Source organism: Hyperolius riggenbachi, chromosome 10 (assembly GCF_040937935.1).
Source record: "Hyperolius riggenbachi isolate aHypRig1 chromosome 10, aHypRig1.pri, whole genome shotgun sequence".
In the NCBI taxonomy this organism is placed as follows: domain Eukaryota; kingdom Metazoa; phylum Chordata; class Amphibia; order Anura; family Hyperoliidae; genus Hyperolius; species Hyperolius riggenbachi.
In genome coordinates this window covers 265,661,310-265,684,887 of record NC_090655.1, presented here as the reverse complement: position 1 = coordinate 265,684,887, position 23,578 = coordinate 265,661,310, and positions in this window count along the sequence as shown.

Genomic DNA, 23,578 nt, shown 5'->3' with positions numbered 1-23,578 from the left:
AGTGTTGGGCGAACAGTGTTCGCCACTGTTCGGGTTCTGCAGAACATCACCCTGTTCGGGTGATGTTCGAGTTCGGCCGAACACCTGACGGTGCTCGGCCAAACCGTTCGGCCACATGGCCGAACTAAGAGCGCATGGCCGAACGTTCCCCGAACGTTCGGCTAGCGCTGTGATTGGCCGAACGGGTCACGTGGTTCGGGCCCGAACGCGCTCTGATTGGCCGAACGGTCACGTGGTTCGGGTAAATAAATACCCGAACCACGTCATATCTCCGCCATTTCTCTGTGGGTTTAGCTTTGGGTAGGCAGGCAGGGTAGTTCGCTCTCCAGCCACGCTAGCCAGGGACCCCCCAGTCATTGTGTGTCGCTGCTGGGAACAGTAGTACACCGCTCGCTCAGCCACACTATATATATAGCATTGTTTACTGCCACTGTGTACCTCGCTCAGCCACGCTATATATAGCATTGTGTTTTCTGACACTCTGTGTACACGGCTTAGCCTGGCTATATAGCATTGTGTGTACTGCCACTGTGCACCTCGCTCAGCCACGCTATATATAGCATTGTGTTTTCTGACACTCTGTGTACACGGCTTAGCCTGACTATATAGCATTGTGTGTACTGCCACTGTGCACCTCGCTCAGCCACGCTATATATAGCATTGTGTTTTCTGACACTCTGTGTACACGGCTTAGCCTGACTATATAGCATTGTGTGTACTGCCACTGTGCACCTCGCTCAGCCACGCTATATATAGCATTGTGTTTACTGCCACTCTGTGTACACCGCTCAGCCAGACTATATGCCATTGTTTACTGACACTCTGTGTACACCGCTCAGCCAGACTATATACCATTGTTTACTGACACTCTGTGTACACGGCTCAGCCTGACTATATAGCATTGTGTGTACTGCCACTGTGCACCTCGCTCAGCCACGCTATATATAGCATTGTGTTTTCTGACACTCTGTGTACACGGCTTAGCCTGACTATATAGCATTGTGTGTACTGCCACTGTGCACCTCGCTCAGCCACGCTATATATAGCATTGTGTTTACTGCCACTCTGTGTACACCGCTCAGCCAGACTATATACCATTGTTTACTGACACTCTGTGTACACCGCTCAGCCAGACTATATACCATTGTTTACTGACACTCTGTGTACACGGCTCAGCCTGACTATATAGCATTGTGTGTACTGCCACTGTGCACCTCGCTCAGCCACGCTATATATAGCATTGTGTTTTCTGACACTCTGTGTACACGGCTTAGCCTGACTATATAGCATTGTGTGTACTGCCACTGTGCACCTCGCTCAGCCACGCTATATATAGCATTGTGTTTACTGCCACTCTGTGTACACCGCTCAGCCAGACTATATACCATTGTTTACTGACACTCTGTGTACACCGCTCAGCCAGACTATATACCATTGTTTACTGACACTCTGTGTACACGGCTTAGCCTGACTATATAGCATTGTGTGTACTGCCACTGTGCACCTCGCTCAGCCACGCTATATATAGCATTGTGTTTTCTGACACTCTGTGTACACGGCTTAGCCTGACTATATAGCATTGTGTGTACTGCCACTGTGCACCTCGCTCAGCCACGCTATATATAGCATTGTGTTTACTGCCACTCTGTGTACACCGCTCAGCCAGACTATATACCATTGTTTACTGACACTCTGTGTACACGGCTCAGCCTGACTATATAGCATTGTGTGTACTGCCACTGTGTACCTCGCTCAGCCACGCTATATATAGCATTGTTTACTGACACTCTGTGTACACGGGTCAGCCAGACTATATAGCATTGTGTGTACTGCCACTCTGTGTACACGGCTCAGCCAGACTATATATCATTGTGTGTACTGCCACTCTGTGTACACCGCTCAGCCAGACTATATAGCATTGTGTGTACTGCCACTCTGTGTACACCGCTCAGCCAGACTATATAGCATTGTGTGTACTGCCACTCTGTGTACACCGCTCAGCCAGACTATATAGCATTGTGTGTACTGCCACTCTGTGTACACCGCTCAGCCAGACTATATACCATTGTTTACTGCCACTCTGTGTACACCGCTCAGCCAGACTATATACCATTGTTTACTGACACTCTGTGTACACCGCTCAGCCAGACTATATACCATTGTTTACTGACACTGTGTGTACACCGCTCAGCCAGACTATATAGCATTGTGTGTACTGCCACTGTGTACCTCGCTCAGCCACGCTATATATAGCATTGTTTACTGACACTCTGTGTACACGGCTCAGCCAGACTATATAGCATTGTGTGTACTGCCACTCTGTGTACACCGCTCAGCCAGACTATATAGCATTGTGTGTACTGCCACTCTGTGTACACCGCTCAGCCAGACTATATAGCATTGTGTTTACTTCCACTCTGTGTCTGCTGGGCCTGGGAACAGTAGTACACCGCTCACCTGCCACTGTATAGCATTGTGCTCTGTGTCGCTGCTGGGAATAGTGGTACACCGCTCACCCGCCACTGTATAGCATTGTGCTCTGTGTCGCTGCTGGGAATAGTGGTACTGTATAGCATTTCTGTACTGCCACTGTACTGCTGCCAGTCAGCGTGTACTGTAAGGATAAGTGAAATGAGGAAGAAATCCGGTGAAAGAGGAAGGGGCAAGGGAAGAGGTGTTTCCCCTGACGGTTCACGTACAGGCCACAGGGGAGCACCCAAGAAAACCCACTCAATACCGCCCATGTTGTCCAGGACAACAACCCTCACAGATCCAAAAGAACAGGACCAGATAATTACTTGGATGACCTCTCAAGCGTCCAGCAGTGGGTTAAGCAGCACCAGCACATCACGCACGAGGTCCGAGTCCTCAGCCAGTTACAAGGAGCCAGTGGGCACAAAGCTGACACAACCGGCAGCGACACCACGCACACAACTGCCAGATAACCAGTCCGATGAATTACCTCAGGACACAATGGGGTATTCGCAGGAGCTATTCCCAGCCCAACAAACTTCCACCTTTCAAAGGTCAATGGAGGAACAGCCAGAAATGTTGTGCCCGGATTCACAACCATTAACTGTGGGAAATGCACCGCGCACTGAAATACAAGGCGAGTCCGAGGAGGACTCGGAAACCCAAATCCCAGAGCAAGTTGGGCAGGAGGGGTTGCAATTGCAGGAGGTCGGCCGACAAGATCTGGAAGACGACGTTGGAGTGAGCTGCGCAGAGGTTGTTCTGGGGAGCTCTACTCCACGGCGGCGGCCCCCCACAATGACATATGACGAATTTGAGGAGATGGAAGAGGAGGGTATGGACAATGTGGACATAGACCCAGATTTTGTTTGTGAACGAGAACATCGCCGTCGTAGCAGCAGCACAGATGAGTCTGTTGAAGAACCCACTGCTGCACGAGTTCGCCTTGTGCCACAAGGTAGGCGGCGCGCAATTTCAGGCACCACAAGCGTGGAAGTTCAAGTGAGAGGCAAAAGAGGAGCAAACAGAAATCGCCAGCAAGGAGGCAGGTGCTCCAAAGTCTGGGCTTTCTTTGAAGACTGCACTGAGGATGTTACCATGGCGATTTGCAAGGTGTGCAAGACCCGCCTGAGCAGGGGGAAAAGTATCAACAACCTCTCCACCACCAGCATGAGCCGCCACATGCTATCCAAACATCCCACTCTGTGGGCAAACGCGGCAGGACAGGGTACCAGCAACACTGCCTCCCTTGGGTTCACCAGACTCACCACCAGACCCGCCTCAGCAGCAGCAGTAGCCCAGCCATTGCGTGGTTCACAACATTCACAAACATCAGACGACGCTGACACTGTCACTTTCCGGAGTAGTGCTCTTGAGGTCTCCCAGTGTTCATCAAACACAACAACCAACAGCCCTTCCGTGTGCAGCGCTACGGTTCAGTTGTCTGTGTCGGAGATGTTTGAGCGCAAGAGGAAATTGCCAGCAAATGACCCCCGGGCCGTGGCAGTAACAGCCAGCATAGCCAAGCTTCTGGCCTGCGAAATGCTGCCATATCGAGTGGTGGAGACAAACAGCTTCAAGGGCATGATGTCAGTGGCCATCCCACGTTACGTGGTTCCCAGCCGCTACCACTTTGCGCGCTCTGCAGTGCCTGAGTTGCATGAGCACGTGGTCAGCAAAATAACCCGAAGCTTGAAGAATGCCGTTGCCTGCAAGGTTCACCTCACCACTGACACTTGGACGAGTGCGTTCGGACAGGGTCGATACATCTCCCTTACCGCGCACTGGGTGAACCTTGTGGAGCCTGGCAGCGATTCCTCACCTGCTACGGCGCGGGTGTTGCCCACGCCGCAAACAGCTGCACCGCCGTCCCTCTCACTGGATAACAACAGCAGCACCTACCTCTCTGACTCCTTCTCCTCCAACGCATCTCAAAGCTATACCTCATCCGGAAACGCTAACCCAGCAGCAGTAGGATCGTGGAAGCAGTGCAGCACAGCTGTTGGCATGCGTCAGCAAGCGTTGCTGAAGCTGATCTGCCTTGGGGATAAGCAGCACACAGGGGAGGAAATTTGGAAGGGAATAAAGGAACAGACGGATTTGTGGCTGGCACCGCTGGACCTGAAACCGGGCATGGTTGTGTGTGATAATGGGAGTAATCTCATTCGTGCTTTAAGGTTGGCTAAGCTGACACACATCCCTTGCCTGGCGCACGTGATGAACCTAGTAGTTCAGCGGTTCCTGAGGACATACCCAGGCGTGGCCGATCTTCTGTTGAAGGTGCGTCGAGTGGCCAAACATTGTAGAAATTCCAGTACTGCTTCGGGGGCACTCGCCAAGATGCAGGAGCGCTTCAATCTCCCCCACCATCGCTTGCTGTGTGATGTCCCTACGCGCTGGAATTCTACGCTGCACATGCTAGCACGCTTTTGTGAGCAGAAGAGTGGAGTGGTCCAGTACATGACGGCGCAGTACCGAGGCGCATCCGGACAGCTGCCAAGCTTCTGTGGATCCGATTGGGCCAACATGTTGGACCTCTGCCAAGTCCTCCAAAATTTTGAGCAATCCACGTTGCTTGTGAGCAGTGACAACTCTTCAGTCAGCATTACCATACCACTGCTGTGTTTACTGAAGAGGTCAATGTTGAAAATCAAGGAAACAGCTGTCATGATGCAACTGGGGGAATCTGAAGGAGAAAACGATCAGCGTGATGGTACCAACATCAGGCCATCCGCCTCAGGGAACGCTGGCCCCAGCAGCTATGACGAAGAAGAGGAGGAGGAACAGCTGGAGTTGGAGCAGGAATTTCATGCCACCACTGACGAGGGCCAGAGCGGTGCACGTTGGACTTCCACAATTCAGCGCGAATGGTCAGCAGAAGCAGACCAGGAGGAAGGTGACGACTATGATGCATCACAACAACTATCACAACGCTCACAAGAGGATGATGAGGATTCTGGTAGGACTCTGGCACACATGGCTCAATTCATGCTAGACTGCATTGAACGCGACCCACGCATTGTGCGCATTCTGGACAACACCAATTACTGGGTTTATACCCTTCTGGATCCACGGTACAAACACAATGTTCCAAAACTGCTTGAAGAAAGACTCATAAAATGATCAGTATCACTGATCATTTTATGAGTATTACATTTGCTTGTCACCATTGTGGGTAGACAGGCTTATTAAAGCTATTTGCACACTTTTAGATATCAGTTGTATGTCAATGTCAGTGAGATTCCCCTAAGCGCAATCTGATTCTTTATGCCAATCTTACTCTCAGGAATTGGGACACCTTCAATCAGATTTAGCAGCTATTCCCAGTGGCGCAACACTTCACACTTTACTTGCTTGAAGAAAGAGTCAGACAGGTCAAAATGGAAGAATACCAGCAGGCCCTTGTGGAGACTTTAGAGAGGAGATTGACATCCTCCCCCTCCTCTAGCCAGTTGTACGCCGACAGACTGACTTCCGCAAACCCAGGACGACCAGGAGGGCAGCAAACAACGCAAGCCGCAGCTAGTGCCCAAAAGGGAATGGTATCGGCAGTGTCCTTGGAGTGGGAAAATTTTCTGACACCCATGCAGCAGCAGCCCACTGAACAGCAAGCGTGCAGATCCACCTCCAACACCGATCGCCTGGAGAAGATGGTCAAGGACTACATGTCAGATGACGTAGCTGTGTCGAACAATCCATCTGCACCCTTAAACTATTGGGTATCGAAGCTAGACACCTGGCACGAACTGGCAATGTACGCAATAGAGGTGCTGGCTTGCCCGGCAGCCAGCGTTATGTCGGAACGCTGTTTCAGTGCTGCCGGAGGCATCGTCACAGATCGGCGTATCCGCCTCTCCACAGAAAATGCAGACCGTCTGACTCAAATTAAAATGAATCAATCCTGGATTGGAAATGACTACGCAACACTCCAGGACCCCAACCAAGTAACATGACCAATGAACATCTGGGATGGTGTAGCGTTTCCGGTCCCTGTTTATTGAACCTCTCATCTGTATTACATTTATGACTGCATGACGGCAAAAAGCATTGCTGCTATATCCGCACGCTTTTTGTCCTCATGCAAGGCCTGGGTTGTTGTGTCTCAAAAAGCATGGCCTTCTCCGCCTGCTCCTGTTCCATCACGTGTGCTGCTGCTGCTGCTGGGTTAGCGTTGCCGGTCCCTGTTTATGGAACCTCTTATCTTTATTACATTTATGACTGCATGGCGGTACAAAGCATGCTATCCGCACGCTTCTTGTCCTCATGCAAGGCCTGGGTTGTTGTGTCTCACAAAGCGTGGCCTTCTCCTCCTGCGCCTCCTCCTGTTCCATCACGTCTGCTGCTGCTGGGTTAGCGTTGCCGCGTGGTCCCTGTTTATTGAACCACTTATCTTTATTACATTTATGACTGCATGGCGGTACCTCATGCAAGGCCTGGGTTGTTGTGTCTCACAAAGCGTGGCCTTCTCCTCCTGCGCCTCCTCCTGTTCCATCATGTCTGCTGCTGCTGGGTTAGCGTTGCCGCGTGGTCCCTGTTTATTGAACCACTTATCTTTATTACATTTATGACTGCATGGCGGTACCTCATGCAAGGCCTGGGTTGTTGTGTCTCACAAAGCGTGGCCTTCTCCTCCTGCGCCTCCTCCTGTTCCATCACGTCTGCTGCTGCTGGGTTAGCGTTGCCGCGTGGTCCCTGTTTATTGAACTACTTATCTTTTACATTTATGACTGCATGGCGGTACCTCATGCAAGGCCTGGGTTGTTGTGTCTCACAAAGCGTGGCCTTCTCCTCCTGCGCCTCCTCCTGTTCCATCACGTCTGCTGCTGCTGGGTTAGCGTTGCCGCGTGGTCCCTGTTTATTGAACCTCTTATCTTTATTACATTTATGACTGCATGGCGGTACAAAGCATGCTATCCGCACGCTTCTTGCCCTCATGCAAGGCCTGGGTTGTTGTGTCTCACAAAGCGTGGCCTTCTCCTCCTGCGCCTCCTCCTGTTCCATCACGTCTGCTGCTGCTGGGTTAGCGTTGCCGCGTGGTCCCTGTTTATTGAACCACTTATCTTTATTACATTTATGACTGCATGGCGGTACAAAGCATGCTATCCGCACGCTTCTTGTCCTCATGCAAGGCCTGGGTTGTTGTGTCTCACAAAGCGTGGCCTTCTCCTCCTGCGCCACCCTCCTCCTGTTCCATCACGTGTGCTGCTGCTGGGTTAGCGTTACCGGTCCCTTTTCCTGGAACCTCTTATATGTATTACATTTATGACTGCATGCCGACAAAAAGCATGTTACCTGTGCAAAGAAAACAGACATTTCCCGCATTTAAAAGACAGTTTTCCCTTTGAAACTTTAAAATCGATTTTCTCAAACTATAAGCTCTTTTTGCTAAAAAAAAATTTCCTCTTGTACCCACTCCCAAGGTGCACATACCCTGTAAATTTGGGGTATGTAGCATGTAAGGAGGCTTTACAAAGCACAAAAGTTCGGGTCCCCATTGACTTCCATTATGTTCGGAGTTCAGGTCGAACACCCGAACATCGTGGCCATGTTCGGCCTGTTCGGCCCGAACCCGAACATCTAGATGTTCGCCCAACACTAGTGGCCAGGTGGGTTCACACTCAACACAACAGGTAATTAGATGCAGTGAGCTGGGTTCACTCAACACAAGGCTAGGTATATGCAGTGATGAGGTGGGTTAAGTAAACACAACAGGTACTGGGTAGTTAGATGCAGTGAGCTGGGTTCACTCAACAGTAAAGGTACTTAAGATGCAGTGAGGTGGGTTCTCACTCAACACAACAGGTAGTTAGATGCAGTGAGGTGGCCAGGTGGGTTCACACTCAACACAACAGGTAGTTAGATGCAGTGAGCTGGGTTCACTCAACAGTAAAGGTACTTAAGATGCAGTGAGGTGGGGTCTCACTCAACACAACAGGTAGTTAGATGCAGTGAGGTGGCCAGGTGGGTTCACACTCAACACAACAGGTAGTTAGATGCAGTGAGCTGGGTTCACTCAACACCACGCTAGGTATATGCAGTGATGATGTGGGTTAAGTAAACACAACAGGTACTGGGTAGTTAGATGCAGTGAGCTGGGTTCACTGAACAGTATACAGTAAAGGTACTTAAGATGCAGTGAGGTGGGTTCTCACTCAACACAACAGGTAGTTAGACTTAGATGCAGTGAGCTGGGTTCACTCAACACAACGCTAGGTATATGCAGTGATGAGGTGGGTTAAGTAAACACAACAGGTACTGGGGTATATGCAGTACTGGGTAGTACAATGTGCAGCTCCCTGTCACACACACAGGCAGTCAGTCACTGAATGTGCTGGGCTGCTGGCAGTGGCACACACACTATCAATTAGCAAGGCTGTGCATGCAACAAAAGTGTCAGAAAAAAAAAATGTACAGGTTGAGCTCTGAAAAGAGCTGTTGCTGGGTGCTTTAAAAGCAATATTAATCAGTCAGGAACAAGCAAAGCAGCCTAGAACCAAACTAATCTGTCCCTAAGAGAAAAAGTCTGCAGCAGCTGTCCCTTTCCTCTCTCTAGCAGGCACACGAGTGACTGTAATGGCCACCGGAGGCTGCCTTATATAAGGGGGGGGGGTGGGGCTCCAGGGCTTACTGTAGCCTGAATGGCTACAATGTGCCTGCTGACTGTGATGCAGAGGGTCAAAGTTGACCCTCATAGTGCATTATGGGGCGAATCGAACTTCCGGAAAAGTTCGCCTGGCGCAGGCGAACGCGAACCCCCAATGTTCGCCTGGAACCGTTCGCCGGCGAACCGTTCGGTACACCTCTAATGTAGAAGTGTGTCTGTGTGAAGGTATTCTCTCCAGCAGTCAGAAGATATGTAGAAGTGTGTCTGTGTGAAGGCATTCTCTCCAGCAGTCAGATTATATGTAGAGGTGTGTCAGTGTGAAGGTATTCTCTCCAGCAGTCAGAGGATATGTAGAGGTGTGCCTGTGTGAAGGCATTCTCTCCATCAGTCAGATTATATGTAGAAGTGTGCCTGTGTGAAGGCATTCTCTCCAGCAGTCAGAGGATATGTAGAGGTGTGCCTGAGTGAAGGCATTCTCTCCAGCAGTCAGAAGATATGTAGAGGTTTGCCTGTGTGAAGGCATTCTCTCCATCAGTCAGATTATATGTAGAAGTGTGCCTGTGTGAAGACATTCTCTCCAGCAGTCAGAGGATATGTAAAAGTGTGCCTGTGTGAAGGCATTCTCTCCAGCAGTAAGATTATATGTAGAAGTGTGCCTGTGTGAAGGCATTCTCTCCAGCAGTAAGATTATATGTAGAAGTGTGCCTGTGTGAAGGCATTCTCTCCAGCAGTAAGATTATATGTAGAAGTGTGCCTGTGTGAAGGCATTCTCTCCAGCAGTCAGAGAATATGTAGAGGTGTGCCTGAGTGAAGGCATTCTCTCCAGCAGTCAGAGGATATGTAGAGGTTTGCCTGTGTGAAGGAATTCTCTCCAGCAGTCAGAGGATATGAGAAGTGTGCCTGTGTGAAGGCATTCTCTCCAGCAGTCAGAGGATATGAGAAGTGTGCCTGCGTGAAGGCATTCTCCCCAGCAGTAAGATGATATGTAGAAGTGTGCCTGTGTGAAGGCATTCTCTCCAGCAGTCAGAGAATATGTAGAAGTGTGCCTGTGTGAAGGAATTCTCTCCATCAGTCAGATTATATGTAGAAGTGTGCCTGTGTGAAGGCATTCTCTCCAGCAGTCAGAGGATATGTAGAGGTGTGCCTGAGTGAAGGCATTCTCTCCAGCAGTCAGAAGATATGTAGAGGTTTGCCTGTGTGAAGGCATTCTCTCCATCAGTCAGATTATATGTAGAAGTGTGCCTGTGTGAAGGCATTCTCTCCAGCAGTCAGAGGATATGTAGAAGTGTGCCTGTGTGAAGGCATTCTCTCCGGCAGTCAGAGGATATGTAGAAGTGTGCCTGTGTGAAGGCATTCTCTCCGGCAGTCAGATTATATGTAGAAGTGTGCCTGTGTGAAGGCATTCTCTCCAGCAGTCAGAGGATATGTAGAAGTGTGCCTGTGTGAAGGCATTCTCTCCATCAGTCAGAGGATATGTAGAAGTATGCCTGTGTGAAGGCATTCTCTCCAGCAGTCAGAGGATATGTAGAAGTGTGCCTGTGTGAAGGCATTCTCTCCAGCAGTCAGAGGATATGTAGAAGTGTGCCTGTGTGAAGGCATTCTCTCCATCAGTCAGAGGATATGTAGAAGTATGCCTGTGTGAAGGCATTCTCTCCAGCAGTCAGAGGATATGTAGAAGTGTACCTGTGTGAAGGCATTCTCTCCAGCAGTCAGAGGATATGTAGAGGTGTGCCTGTGTGAAGGCATTCTCTCCAGCAGTCAGAGGAGAGCAGTGTGCTTGTGTGAAAGCATTCTCTCCAGCAGTCAGAGGATATGTAGAAGTGTGCCTGTGTGAAGGCATTCTCTCCAGCAGTCAGAGGATATGTAGAAGTGTGCCTGTGTGAAGGCATTCTCTCCAGCAGTCAGAGGAGAGCAGTGTGCTTGTGTGAAAGCATTCTCTCCAGCAGTCAGAGGATATGTAGAAGTGTGCCTGTGTGAAGGCATTCTCTCCAGCAGTCAGAGGATATGTAGAAGTGTGCCTGTGTGAAGGCATTCTCTCCAGCAGTCAGAGGATATGTAGAAGTGTGCCTGTGTGAAGGCATTCTCTCCAGCAGTCAGGGGATATGTAGAAGTGTGCCTGTGTCAAGACATTCTCTCCAGCAGTCAGAGGATATGTAAATGTGTGCCTGTGTCAAGGCGTTCTCTCCAGCAGTCAGAGGATATGTAGAGGTGTGCCTGTGTGAAGGCGTTCTCTCCAGCAGTCAGAGGATATGTAGAAGTGTGCCTGTGTGAAGGCATTCTCTCCAGCAGTCAGGGGATATGTAGAGGTGTGCCTGTGTGAAGGCATTCTCTCCAGCAGTCAGGGGATATGTAGAAGTGTGCCTGTGTGAAGGCATTCTCTCCATCAGTCAGAGGATATGTAGAAGTATGCCTGTGTGAAGGCATTCTCTCCAGCAGTCAGAGGATATGTAGAAGTGTACCTGTGTCAAGGCATTCTCTCCAGCAGTCAGAGGATATGTAGAGGTGTGCTTGTGTAAAGGCATTCTCTCCAGCAGTCAGAGGATATGAGAAGTGTGCCTGTGTGAAGGCATTCTCCCCAGCAGTAAGATGATATGTAGAAGTGTGCCTGTGTGAAGGCATTCTCTCCAGCAGTCAGAGAATATGTAGAAGTGTGCCTGTGTGAAGGAATTCTCTCCAGCAGTCAGAAGAGTGTTGTTGAGACATTTTGGCTAAGATTCGGGGAGTGAGATACCATTTATATAAGATCATTTTAGAGGTTGCCTTCTGTGTATGACCTCTGCTAATTCGCGTGCATGAAAAAAGGGCGCCAGGAAAAAAGGGCCCGGCTGGATAACAAAATGGCGCCAGTGGAAAACAAAATCTTAATAACGATAAACGTTGAACTTGGTTAACGATAAATACCATTTTAAAAACAGAAAAGGAAGGTCCGCACTAATGTCTCCACTTCAAAAAATCGATAAGTTTATTCAGGACATATCAAGGTACACAAGAAAACACTTGACTAACATGTTTCGGACATGAAGTCCTTAATCATAGTCATTTTACAGTCCCCTGTGTGAGGTTTAAAAAGGGGGAATGGGGCAGTGAGAGGCGGGGCATGACCCGACCCACCCAAGGGAGGGGTAAATCCGTAAATGCCACATCCCACCAAGCACTGCCACCTCCCCAAAGTATGCAAAAACTTTAAAAACCATACAGCAACAAAGTTTAAAACAAAAGAGCAAAGAAACGAGGAACAAAACACAAAATGTATATAATATGTACACATATGTCATCTATCAAGAATACATGCAGATCACCCGTTTACATATAAATGTGAAAGCAAAGAAGGCCACTAGTCCATCAGCCTGTGACCAAGGCCAGATCCCACCTGGCATTAAGTCCATTAGGTGATCTGGTTCCAAGACGAAGCATCCAAAGTGCTTCTCTTTTTCGAATCATCGCTTGTAGGTCCCCGCCTCTCCTGGGCAAAAAGTCTTTCCTCATCTCCCCAAAATACACAAGCTGGGCACTCCCCCGGAGGGTAGGCCCATTGTTGTGGGCATTGACTCTCTGGGGGAGCATCTCAGCGATTGGGTTAACTCTATGTTGCAGCCCCTGGTTAGGAGGTTGCCTGGATACCTTAAAGATTCCAAACACTTGTTGGCCAGTATGGAGGGTTTTAGGTGGGAGGGTGGCTGTAGTTGGCTCACAATTGATGTTAGAGCCCTATACTCTTGTATCCCACACCACCTATCTTTAACTGCCCTTCAATACCATCTTGCTAGGTATTCGGGTTACTCCTCTGACTTGTGTATTTTTATCTGTGCTGCCACAGAATATCTCCTGACCTGCAATTATTTTATGTTCAATGGTGTCTACTACCTCCAGAGGTGTGGTGCCTCCATGGGGGCCAAGTTCTCCCCCTCGTTGGCCAACCTCTATATGGGGTGATGGGAGGAATTCCACATCTTTGGGGGTGGAGGGCACCATCTTGAGCAGATTGCGTGGTACGGGAGATTCATTGACGATATCCTGGTGGTCTGGAGAGGTGATCCGAATTTAGTGGAATCATTCATGAGTTGCCTTAACAGTAATAAATGCAACTTACAATTTACTCATGTTTGGCAACCCCTATCAATAGACTATCTCGATTTGACTTTGGTGGGTGACCCGGTGTCGAGGGTTGTCCGCACTAGGACATGTAGAAAGTCCTGTGCGGGCAACTCCACGTTACAGGCAACTAGTTGCCATCCTGCACACACGATCCGGGCAATTCCGGTGTGCAAATTTATTCGAGCGCGCCGGAATTGCTCGGATGAGGCTTCCGAAAAATGAGAGTTTCTATCGGTGGAAAGGCACCTCCTAGAGAGAGGGTACCCTAAGTGGATCATTGAAAAGGGTAAGCAGTGGGCAGCCTCTATTCCTAGGGATCAATTAATCAGGGCCAATGCCCCTAGTCGCAATCCAGAAGTGAGGCCCGCATTCATAATTACCTATAGTTCTGAATTTCAGGATGTGAAATGCATTATTACTAAATATTTACCCATATTAGAGGGAGATTATGAATTGCGGCCCTTTCTCCGGGATGGCGTCAGTTTTATAAGCAGGCGAGCCCCCACACTTGGTAGTTTGTTGTCCCCCAGTTTGTTTAGTTCCCACATGCGTTCTTCCACCTGGCTTACGGTAAAGGGATCATATAAATGTGCGATTCCATCCTGCAATTATTGCACCATGCACACTAGGACCCAGTTTGTTGAATCTCTGAGCAAATGCTATAGATCCACCATGAAACATTGTATTAATTGCAGTTCCAAAAATGTAATTTATCTGGTTACATGTCATATCTGCTCCCTTCAATACGTAGGTTGTACTACTAGACCACTTAGGGCCAGAGTTTCTGAACATTTTTTGGGAGCAGGTTGGTCTACTCAGAATATCTCAAATGTGGCTAGACATTACCGCACTATACATGGGGGTGATATGTCTGGCTTCTCTTTCCAGGGCATAGAGAAGGTCTTTTTGCCCAGGAGAGGCGGGGACCTACAAGCGATGATTCGAAAAAGAGAAGCACTTTGGATATTTCGTCTTGGAACCAGATCACCTAATGGACTTAATGCCAGGTGGGATCTGGCCTTGGTCACAGGCTGATGGACTAGTGACCTTCTTTGCTTTCACATTTATATACAAACGGGTGATCTGCATGTATTCTTGATAGATGACATATGTGTACATATTATATACATTTTGTGTTTTGTTCCTCGTTTCTTTGCTCTTTTGTTTTAAACTTTGTTGCTGTCACACTTGGTGGTGTATTCTCCACAGTCAGCATGCAACACATAAGCTGACGTGAAGGAGGTACACACACCAGCACAAGGAATCAGGATATCCCCAGTTTAGTGGAGGAGAGGACTGACTCCAATAGGAGATTGTGGCGCACAGAGCCGGTGCAGATCCGAACAGCCACAAACAATACTTTCGTAATAACGTCTCAGCGCAAAGTAGCGCAGAGCGCATAAACCAGAACTGAGGAGATCAGGACAGGTAGACAGAATGAACGCTTGCTTAACTAGCCACTACTTAGTGACAGCAAGCGTCCACAACAAGACAGACTGGAATGAGGCAGCCAATGCATTTGCAGCGATGGCGTGCCTCACAAAGACAGGACAGGATAGTCAGGAAATAGCAGGATCAAGATAGATGAACGTAACACAGACAAATATACAATAAGTATGTTTTCCTAGCGTATTACAATTACAGCTATCAATGAAACTATTTGTAACGTCTGACTAACATATGTATATATCGGCAATGAACCGATATATGACATAAGCAGGAACACTGACTAGGACTGGAGCAATACAGGGAACAGGACTCAGAAGGATTCGCTATCTCTTCGCAGAGATGAACGCAATCTACAAACGGTAACAGGACCAGGATTCAGAAGGATTCGTTATCTCTTCGCAGAGATGAACGCAATCCACAAACAGAACCAGGAGCAGGATAACTAACTCAGCACGGGTGATCACGATACGCGCAAACTACCAAAACGTGCTGGAAAGCTGACTGACTGAACACATGATATAAAACAGTTCGTGTACGTATATATCAGCGACACTGATGTATCAACGTAACACGAATACAAGGAAAATAATAAACGTGCTGGTATGCATATATATTGGCAAAGAACCAATATATGATGCAAGACCAGCAAAGTATCTTTAGAACAAGAAACACGGTCCGGGACTGAAGCAACAGCAAGACAGGCTTAACTGAAGCTATGATAGCCCGAGGAGCCCTGCAGGAAGCAGATCTTTATACTGAGGTCATCCAATGGGAGCAGACATGCAGATTCCCACACAGGTGAATGATAATCAGTCACAAGCTGACAGCAGGGAAAGGCAGACAAAGCTATGCAGCTTGCATGGAAAGAGATCAGAACTGCCTGAGCTGCAGCACTACTACTGCCAGCAGTACCTGCTGCAGCAGCGATCATGACAGTACCCCCCCCCCCCCTTTAAAAGCGGATACCAGACGCTTTTAAAAACTGAAATTCCCAACAAAACAATCTGACTGATAATTCATGATGACCGGGACAGCCCGGCAAGACCAAATTCCAGAATCAGTCCTCACAAGACTGGACCCATCAGAACCAGAACCTACAGAACCATGCCCATCAGTACTACAAGCCCCAGTGTGACACCCATCAGAACCATGATTTCCAGAAGAAAGCCCACCGAAACTCTCTGAGCGATACCCACCGCCTTCCAGGAACCGTTCAAAACCGCCAAAGCCTTTGCAATGCCCACCGGAACTGTCTCTACCAACACAAAACCCACTGTTGAACCAGTCCAAGGCACCAGGACAAGTTTCCTCAGAGATCTCCCAGAACACTTTGAAGCTCCAAAGAGATCCCCACAGGCCAGAACGCCCCTTAGGCTCACATGGAGAACTATCAAGAACCCCTATGGAACCTAGGGCAATTCCCGAGTCAGGGCCACAAAGACAAACATCAAGATCAGGGCTTTCAGGGACTAGAACCATCTCTAGGCATGCAGGCAGACTGGCAATATCAGAACATGTTCCCACTAAGGAAGCATCGGAGCACGCTAACACCTTAGACACACTTGGGCATTCTGGCACACAAAGAACATCCGGGCACACTGGCACAAGAGAAACCTCTGGGCATGTCAAGGAACTGTGAGCCTCAGGGTCAGCCAAGACAAGACCGAAACCAGGACTGGCCAAAAAAAAATCATCATGACTAGACTTCGCAACTACTGGACTTTCACACAAGAATGCAGGATCAGACTTAGATGTCGCTGATTCCAGCAAAGACAGTAACAAATCAGGTTCAGGGGCACTAACAAGACAGGACAAATCTTCTGATGTATGCACTGAACCAGATAGGGACTCCACAACTACCTCTGGACTGGACAGAGACTCATCTAATACACTGGATTGGAGTTCATGAGGGGCTGCAGAACAAGTCAGTATTGCAGCAGCCCCCACTGGACTAGGCAAAACTGAGGAATTCCCTGGACAGGAAGGGGACTCTGGAACCTCTGCCACAGCGGCCAGAGAACCAGAATCTTTCAGGATACAGGGCTGGGTTTCAGGAACACTCATCAGACCGGACTGAAATTCTGAGATTTCTATTACCCTTTCCAGAGAATCAGAATCATCCATGTTACAGGGCAAGACTTCTGAAACATTCAGAGGACAGGGCTGAAGTTCCCTAGCTACTATAATATCAGAGAGGGACTCAGCATCATTAGCTAAATCAGACTGTGTACAGGGCAAGGTATCAACAACACTTGCTGACAAAGACAATGTCTCAATGGCTTCTGCTTCACTGGGCAGAGATTCATCAAGTTTTATTAGAGCAGACTGTAATTCCAAAACAGCTGCTAAACAAGTGAATATTACTACAACACCCACTGAAGTAAGCAGTGCCTCAGACTCCTCTACTAGAGGGTCTGAAGTATCCAAAGTACTGGGTGAAGCATAAGACTCTGCGACCACAGCTTCACTGGACAGGATCACTGAACAGTCCATATTGCAGGGCAAAACCATGGAAGCACCTGCTGGACAGCATAATGATTCTGTGACCTGAGTTTCATTGGAGAGATCTACTGCACAATTCATGGTACAGGGCAAATTTACTGGAACATTTTCTGAACACGGTAATAATTCTGCGATTTCGGGTTCACATAGCAGACGCTCTGAGCTATTCATGAAACTAGAGCGAGGTGTAGAAACAGGAAGATCAAGACACAATGTTTGCGCATCTGAATTACCATTCAATTGTAAAATTGGAAAATTCAGATGCTGGGGTTCTGAGGTTTCTAGACAGGATTGCTGGGACTCGCAAACTGATGTAGTGCATCTATTGGCATCTGCTGGATCAGACAGGAGTTGAACTTTATTAACACAGGTAATTTCTGCAGAAGTGTTTGCAGAGGCAGGCAAGATTTTTCTGGTGTCTGTTTCACTGAACAAAGACTCATGAGTACTGGCTAGGCTGGACTCAGAAGTCAGCATGACCTCTGGATTCTCTGCTGAGAAATTTGTGCAGGGCAAGGTTAAGAAAGTATCAGTGGCTTCTGTTTTACTGGGAAGTAACACTGAGTTATCCATGGTACAGGGTGGAGTTACAGGAACATTCACTGGACAAGGCAGGGACTCAGGAACTGGAGAAGTGGGACAGTCTCCAACTGACAGGGCACTTTCCCTGGTATCAAATGACTGAATCACATAAAAATCATCCAGAATCATTTCCCACACATCGATCAATGGAGCCACAAAGTCATACCCACACACACCATTTTCTATTAGGTTATAGGCAGACTTAATGCATGCATTCAATACTAATTCACTTTTTGCACTGTAATATTGACAAAATGAACTTGAATCATTCTTCCATTCACAGACCAGGGCTTCCATCTCTCCTTTCTCAAATGGAGGATCCCATGCATACTTAACAGGCTGATCAAAGTTTGCAAATGTGGTTGTGGCAGAAACATGTATTGGGTTATTTAGCAGGCGATTGGCAGATTTCTTATTCCTAGGGATCTCCAATACCTGTAGCAAGTGTTGAACTGTAGTGTATGCACATTTCCCTTGCTGCACGAATAAATTGATCTGTTCAATACTCTGTAATATATCCTCATAATCATACTCAGATAATTCTTTTAAACAAAAATCTTTATTTTCCCTAGCCAGTGATGAAAGTTCATTTGTTATGATCGCTTCTGTAGCGTTTACTGCTGACTGCACTGGTATTGCAAACCAAGCAGTTCTAATGTCATTACATGCATTTGCTTGCATAGTTTGGTTTGCACTTAAGCTAGTTGCTGATTCCATCTGCAGTCGCTCTGAAGTTTATGACAGTTTAATATGCTTTTGTGTAAACAAACATTGTCTGCTGCAGTGGAGGGGCGGTCCCTTTCCTGCAGGCTGCATATCATTGTCTGCCTTTTCCTGCTATCAGCCTGTGATTAATTACCATTCACTTGTGTGGGAATCTGCAGGTCTGCTCCCATTGGATGACCTCAGTATAAAGAACTGCTTCCTGCAATGCCTCATGGGCTATCATAGTTTCAGACTCTATCTGTTACTCTGCTCGTGCCCCACCTCGTTCCTGGTCCGTGTGGACTGCGCTGACTCCTGCGAAGGGGTCAGCGAGTCCTCCTAGTTCTGCTCTTGTTCTAGAAGTTGCTACTTGCTTGTCTTGTGTCATATATTGGTTCATCGCCAATATATACGCATACTTGCGCATTTTGTTATTTTCCTTGTATTCGTGTTACGTTAATATATCAGTGTCGCTGATATATACGTACACGAACTGTTTATTTCCTGTGTTCAGCTAGTCAGTTTTCCAGCACGTTTTGGTAGTTTGCGCGTATCGTGAACACCCGTGCTGAGCTAGTTATCCTGTTCCTGGTCCTGTTTGTGGATTGCGTTCATCTCTGCGAAGAGATAGCGAATCCTTCTGAGTCCTGTTCCCTGTATTACTTCAGTCTTAGTCAGAGTTCCTGCTTATGTCATATATCGGTTCATTGCCAATATATACATGTGTTAGTCAGACGTTACGAATAGTTTCATTGATAGCTGTAATTGTAATACGCTAGGAAAACATACTTATTGTATATTTATCTGTGTTACGTTCATCTATCTCGATCCTGCTATTTCCTGTCTCTCCTGTCCTGTCTTTGTGAGGCACGCCATCGCCGCAACGCATTGGCTGCCTCATTCCAGTCTGTCTGGTTTTGGACGCTTGCTGTCGCTAAGTAATCGCTAGCTAGCAAGCGTTCATTCTGTCTACCTGTCCTGATCTCCTCAGTCCTGGTTTATGCGCTCAGCGCTACCTTGCGCTGAGACGTTATTACGAAAGTGTTTGTGGCTGTTCAGATCTGCACCGGCTCTGTGCACCACAATCTCCTATTGGAGTCAGTCCTCTCCTCCACTAAACTGGGGATATCCTGATCCCTTGTGCTGGTGTGTGTACCTCCTTCACGTCAGCTTATGTGTTGTATGCTGACTGTGGAGATTACACCCCCAAGCTTAACATTATGATAGCCCCATTACCAATCCCCATTGTGGGGGGGGGGGTTCCCAGCAAAAATGACACTGTTTGTTTTGGTTCCTGTTCCTTTAAGAAATTTGAGAAGCTCAATTCTGAAACAGAAAATGAGTTTTTTTCTGAATGTGCCAGGTTCCTGGCCAATCCTGAGCTCCAGGCTACTCCTGTTTCAACGTGGGCCCCCCAGCTAGTTTATGTTTTATTTAAGGGAAGATTGTTTCAGTGGGCCTACGATGTCTTGGATCATACCAATTTAAAAGAAAGACCACTGGAATTTCTAGCGTTTGTGATCCATAACTGGCTGCGCAAAACCGATTTGCCTAGCCCTTTTGATAAGCTCCTGGCAGCTTGTCAATCAGCTGCTCCTTCTACTGCCTACAAAAATAATCAGCAAGCAGATAATTGTTCTGATAACTTTTCTTCTGCTAAGGCAGCAGGGTCTAAAGCCAAACGTAAACGCTCCAAAAGAAAAGCGTTACAATCAGCGGAGTCGTTGCCCGTGGCGACTGCGCATCAGATCTGTAACGAGACTCCACCATTAGCAGATAATAAAATTCAGTCACCATTCAGGGGAGTCAAATGGACCTATGAAACTACTAATGAACTTTCATTGCTAGCCAGGGAAAATAAAGGTTCTTGTTTAAATGAATTATCTGAATATGATTATGAAGATATATTACAGAGTATTGAACAGATCAATTTATTCGTGCAGCAAGGGAAATTTGCATACACTACAGTTCAATACTTGCTACAGGTATTGGAGATCCTTAGGAATAAGAAATCGGCCAATCACCTGCTAAATAACCCAATGTATGTTTCTGCCACTAACACATTTGCAAACTATGATCAGCCGGAATGCTCAGCTGTTAAATATGCATGGGATCCTCCATTTGAGAAAGGAGAGATGGAAGCTCTGGTCTATGAATGGAAGAAAGATGCAAGTTCATTTTGTCAGTTTTACAGTGCAAAAAGTGAATTAGTATTGAATGCATGCATTAAGTCTGCTTATAACCTAATAAAAACTGGTGTGTGTGGGTATGACTTTGTGGCTCCATTGATCGATGTGTGGAGAATGATTCTGGACGATTTTTATGCAATTCAATCAGTTGATACCAGGGAAGACACACTGTCAAGTGGAGATTGTTCCACTTCCTCAGTTCCTGAGGACTCGCCTGCTTCAGCACCTTTGGCTGATTCAGCGAGTGATTCTGAGCTCCTTTTGTGTGAAATTGAAGTTCCTGTAATTCCACCCTGTACCATGGATAACTCAGTGTTACTTCCCAGTAAGACAGAAATTACTAATACTTCCTTAATCTTGCCCTGCACAAATTTCTCAGCAGAGGACCCAGAGGTCCTGCTGACTTTCGAGTCCAGCCTAGCCAGTACTCATGACTCTTTGTTTAGTGAAACAGACACCAGAAAAATCTTGCCTGTCTCTGCAAACACTTCTGCAGAAATTACCTGTGTTAATAAAGTTCAACTCCTGTCTGATCCAGCAGATGCCAATAGATGCACTACATCAGTTTCCGAGTCCCAGCAATCCTGTCTAGTAAACTCAGAACCCCAGCATCTGAATTTTCCAATTTTACAAATGAATGGTGATTCAGATGCGCAAACATTGTGTCTTGATCTTCCTGTTTCTACACCTCGCTCTAGTTTCGTGAATAGCTCAGAGCATCTGCTATGTGAACCTGAAATCGCAGAATTATTACCTTGTTCAGAAAATTTTCCAATAAATTTGCCCTGTACCATGAATTGTGCAGTAGATCTCTCCAATGAAACTCAGGTCACAGAATCATTATGCTGTCCAGCAGGTGCTTCCATGGTTTTGCCCTGCAATATGGACTGTTCAGTGATCCTGTCCAGTGAAGCTGTGGTCGCAGAGTCTTATGCTTCACCCAGTACTTTGGATACTTTAAACCCTTTAGCAGAGGAGGCTGAAGCACTGCTTACCTCAGTTGGTGTTGCAGTAATATTCACTTGTCTAGCAGCTGTTTTGGAATTACAGTCTGCTCTAATAAAACTTGATGAATTTCTGCCCAGCGAAGCAGAAGCCATTGAAATATTGTCCTCGTCAGCAAGTGTGTTAGATACCTTGCCCTGTACACAGTCTGATTTAACCAATGTTGTTGAGTCCCTCTCCAGTGTTGTAACAGCCGAGGAACTCCAGCCCTGTCCTCTGAATGTTTCAAAAGTCTTGCCCTGTAACATGGATAATTCTGACTCGCTGGAAAAAATAATAGAAATCTCAGAATTTCAGTCCGGGTTAATGAGTGTTTCTGAAACCCAGCCCTGTATCCTGGAAAATTCTGGTTCTCTGGCCGGTGTGGCAGAAGTTCCAGAGCCCCCTTCCTGTCCAGTGAGTTACTCAGTTTTGCCTAGTTCAGTGGGGATTGCTGCAATATTGACTTGTTTTGCAGCCCTTCATGAGCTCCAGTCCAGTGTATTTGATGAGTCTCTGTCTAGTCCAGAAGAAGCTATGGGAACCCTGTCTAGTTCAGTGCATACATCAGAAGATTTGCCCTGTCTTGTAAATGCCCCTGAACATGATTTGTTAATAACCCTGCTGGAATCAGCGACATCTAAGTCTGATCCTGCAGTTTTTAGTGAGAATCCAGTAACTATGAAGTCTAGTCATGATGAATTTTTTTTGCCCAGTTCTGGTTTCGGTCCTGTCTTGACTGACTTTGAGGTTCGCAGTTCCTTGACATGCCCAGAGGTTTCTCTTGTGCCGGTGTGCCCAGATGTGCTTCGTATGCCAGACTGCCCAGATGTGTCTGTGTTAGCGTGCTCACGTGCTTCCCTAGTGGAGACATGTTCTGATGTTGCCGGTTGGCCTGCATGCCCGGAGATGGTTCTGGTCCCTAAAAGCCCTGATCTTGATGTTTGTCCTTGTGACCCTGACTCTGGAGTTGCCCTGGGTTCCATAGGGGTTCTTGATAGTTCTCCATGTGAGCCTAAGGGGCGTTCTGACCTGTGGGGATCTCTTTGGAGCTTCCAAGTGTTCTGGGAGATCTCTGAGGAAACTTGTCCTGGTACCTTGGACTGGTTCAACGGTGGGTTTTGTGTTGGTAGGGACAGTTCCGGTGGGCATTGCAAAGGCTTTGGCGTTTTTGGACAGTCCTTGGAAGGCGGTGGGTATCGCGCAGAGAGTTTCTTGGGGTTGTTTTCTGGAAGTCGTGGTTCTGATGGGTGTCACACTGAGGCTTGTAGTGCTGACGGGCATGGTTCGGTAGGTTCTGGTTCCAATTGGTCTAGTTTTGGTGAGACTGATTCGGGAATTTGGTTTTGTCGGACGGATCCGACCTTCATGAATTTTCAGTCAGATCAGTTTGCTGGATTTCCCACTTCTGATTTTTTGGTTTGGGTGGTTCAGGAGAAATATGTCAGTTTTCATAGGCGTCCAGAGGCCGCGTTTAAGGGAGGGGGTACTGTTATGATCGCTTCTGTAGCGTTTACTGCTGACTGCACTGGTATTGCAAACCAAGCAGTTCTAATGTCATTACATGCATTTGCTTGCATAGTTTGGTTTGCACTTAAGCTAGTTGCTGATTCCATCTGCAGTCGCTCTGAAGTTTATGACAGTTTAATATGCTTTTGTGTAAACAAACATTGTCTGCTGCAGTGGAGGGGCGGTCCCTTTCCTGCAGGCTGCATATCATTGTCTGCCTTTTCCTGCTATCAGCCTGTGATTAATTACCATTCACTTGTGTGGGAATCTGCAGGTCTGCTCCCATTGGATGACCTCAGTATAAAGAACTGCTTCCTGCAATGCCTCATGGGCTATCATAGTTTCAGACTCTATCTGTTACTCTGCTCGTGCCCCACCTCGTTCCTGGTCCGTGTGGACTGCGCTGACTCCTGCGAAGGGGTCAGCGAGTCCTCCTAGTTCTGCTCTTGTTCTAGAAGTTGCTACTTGCTTGTCTTGTGTCATATAT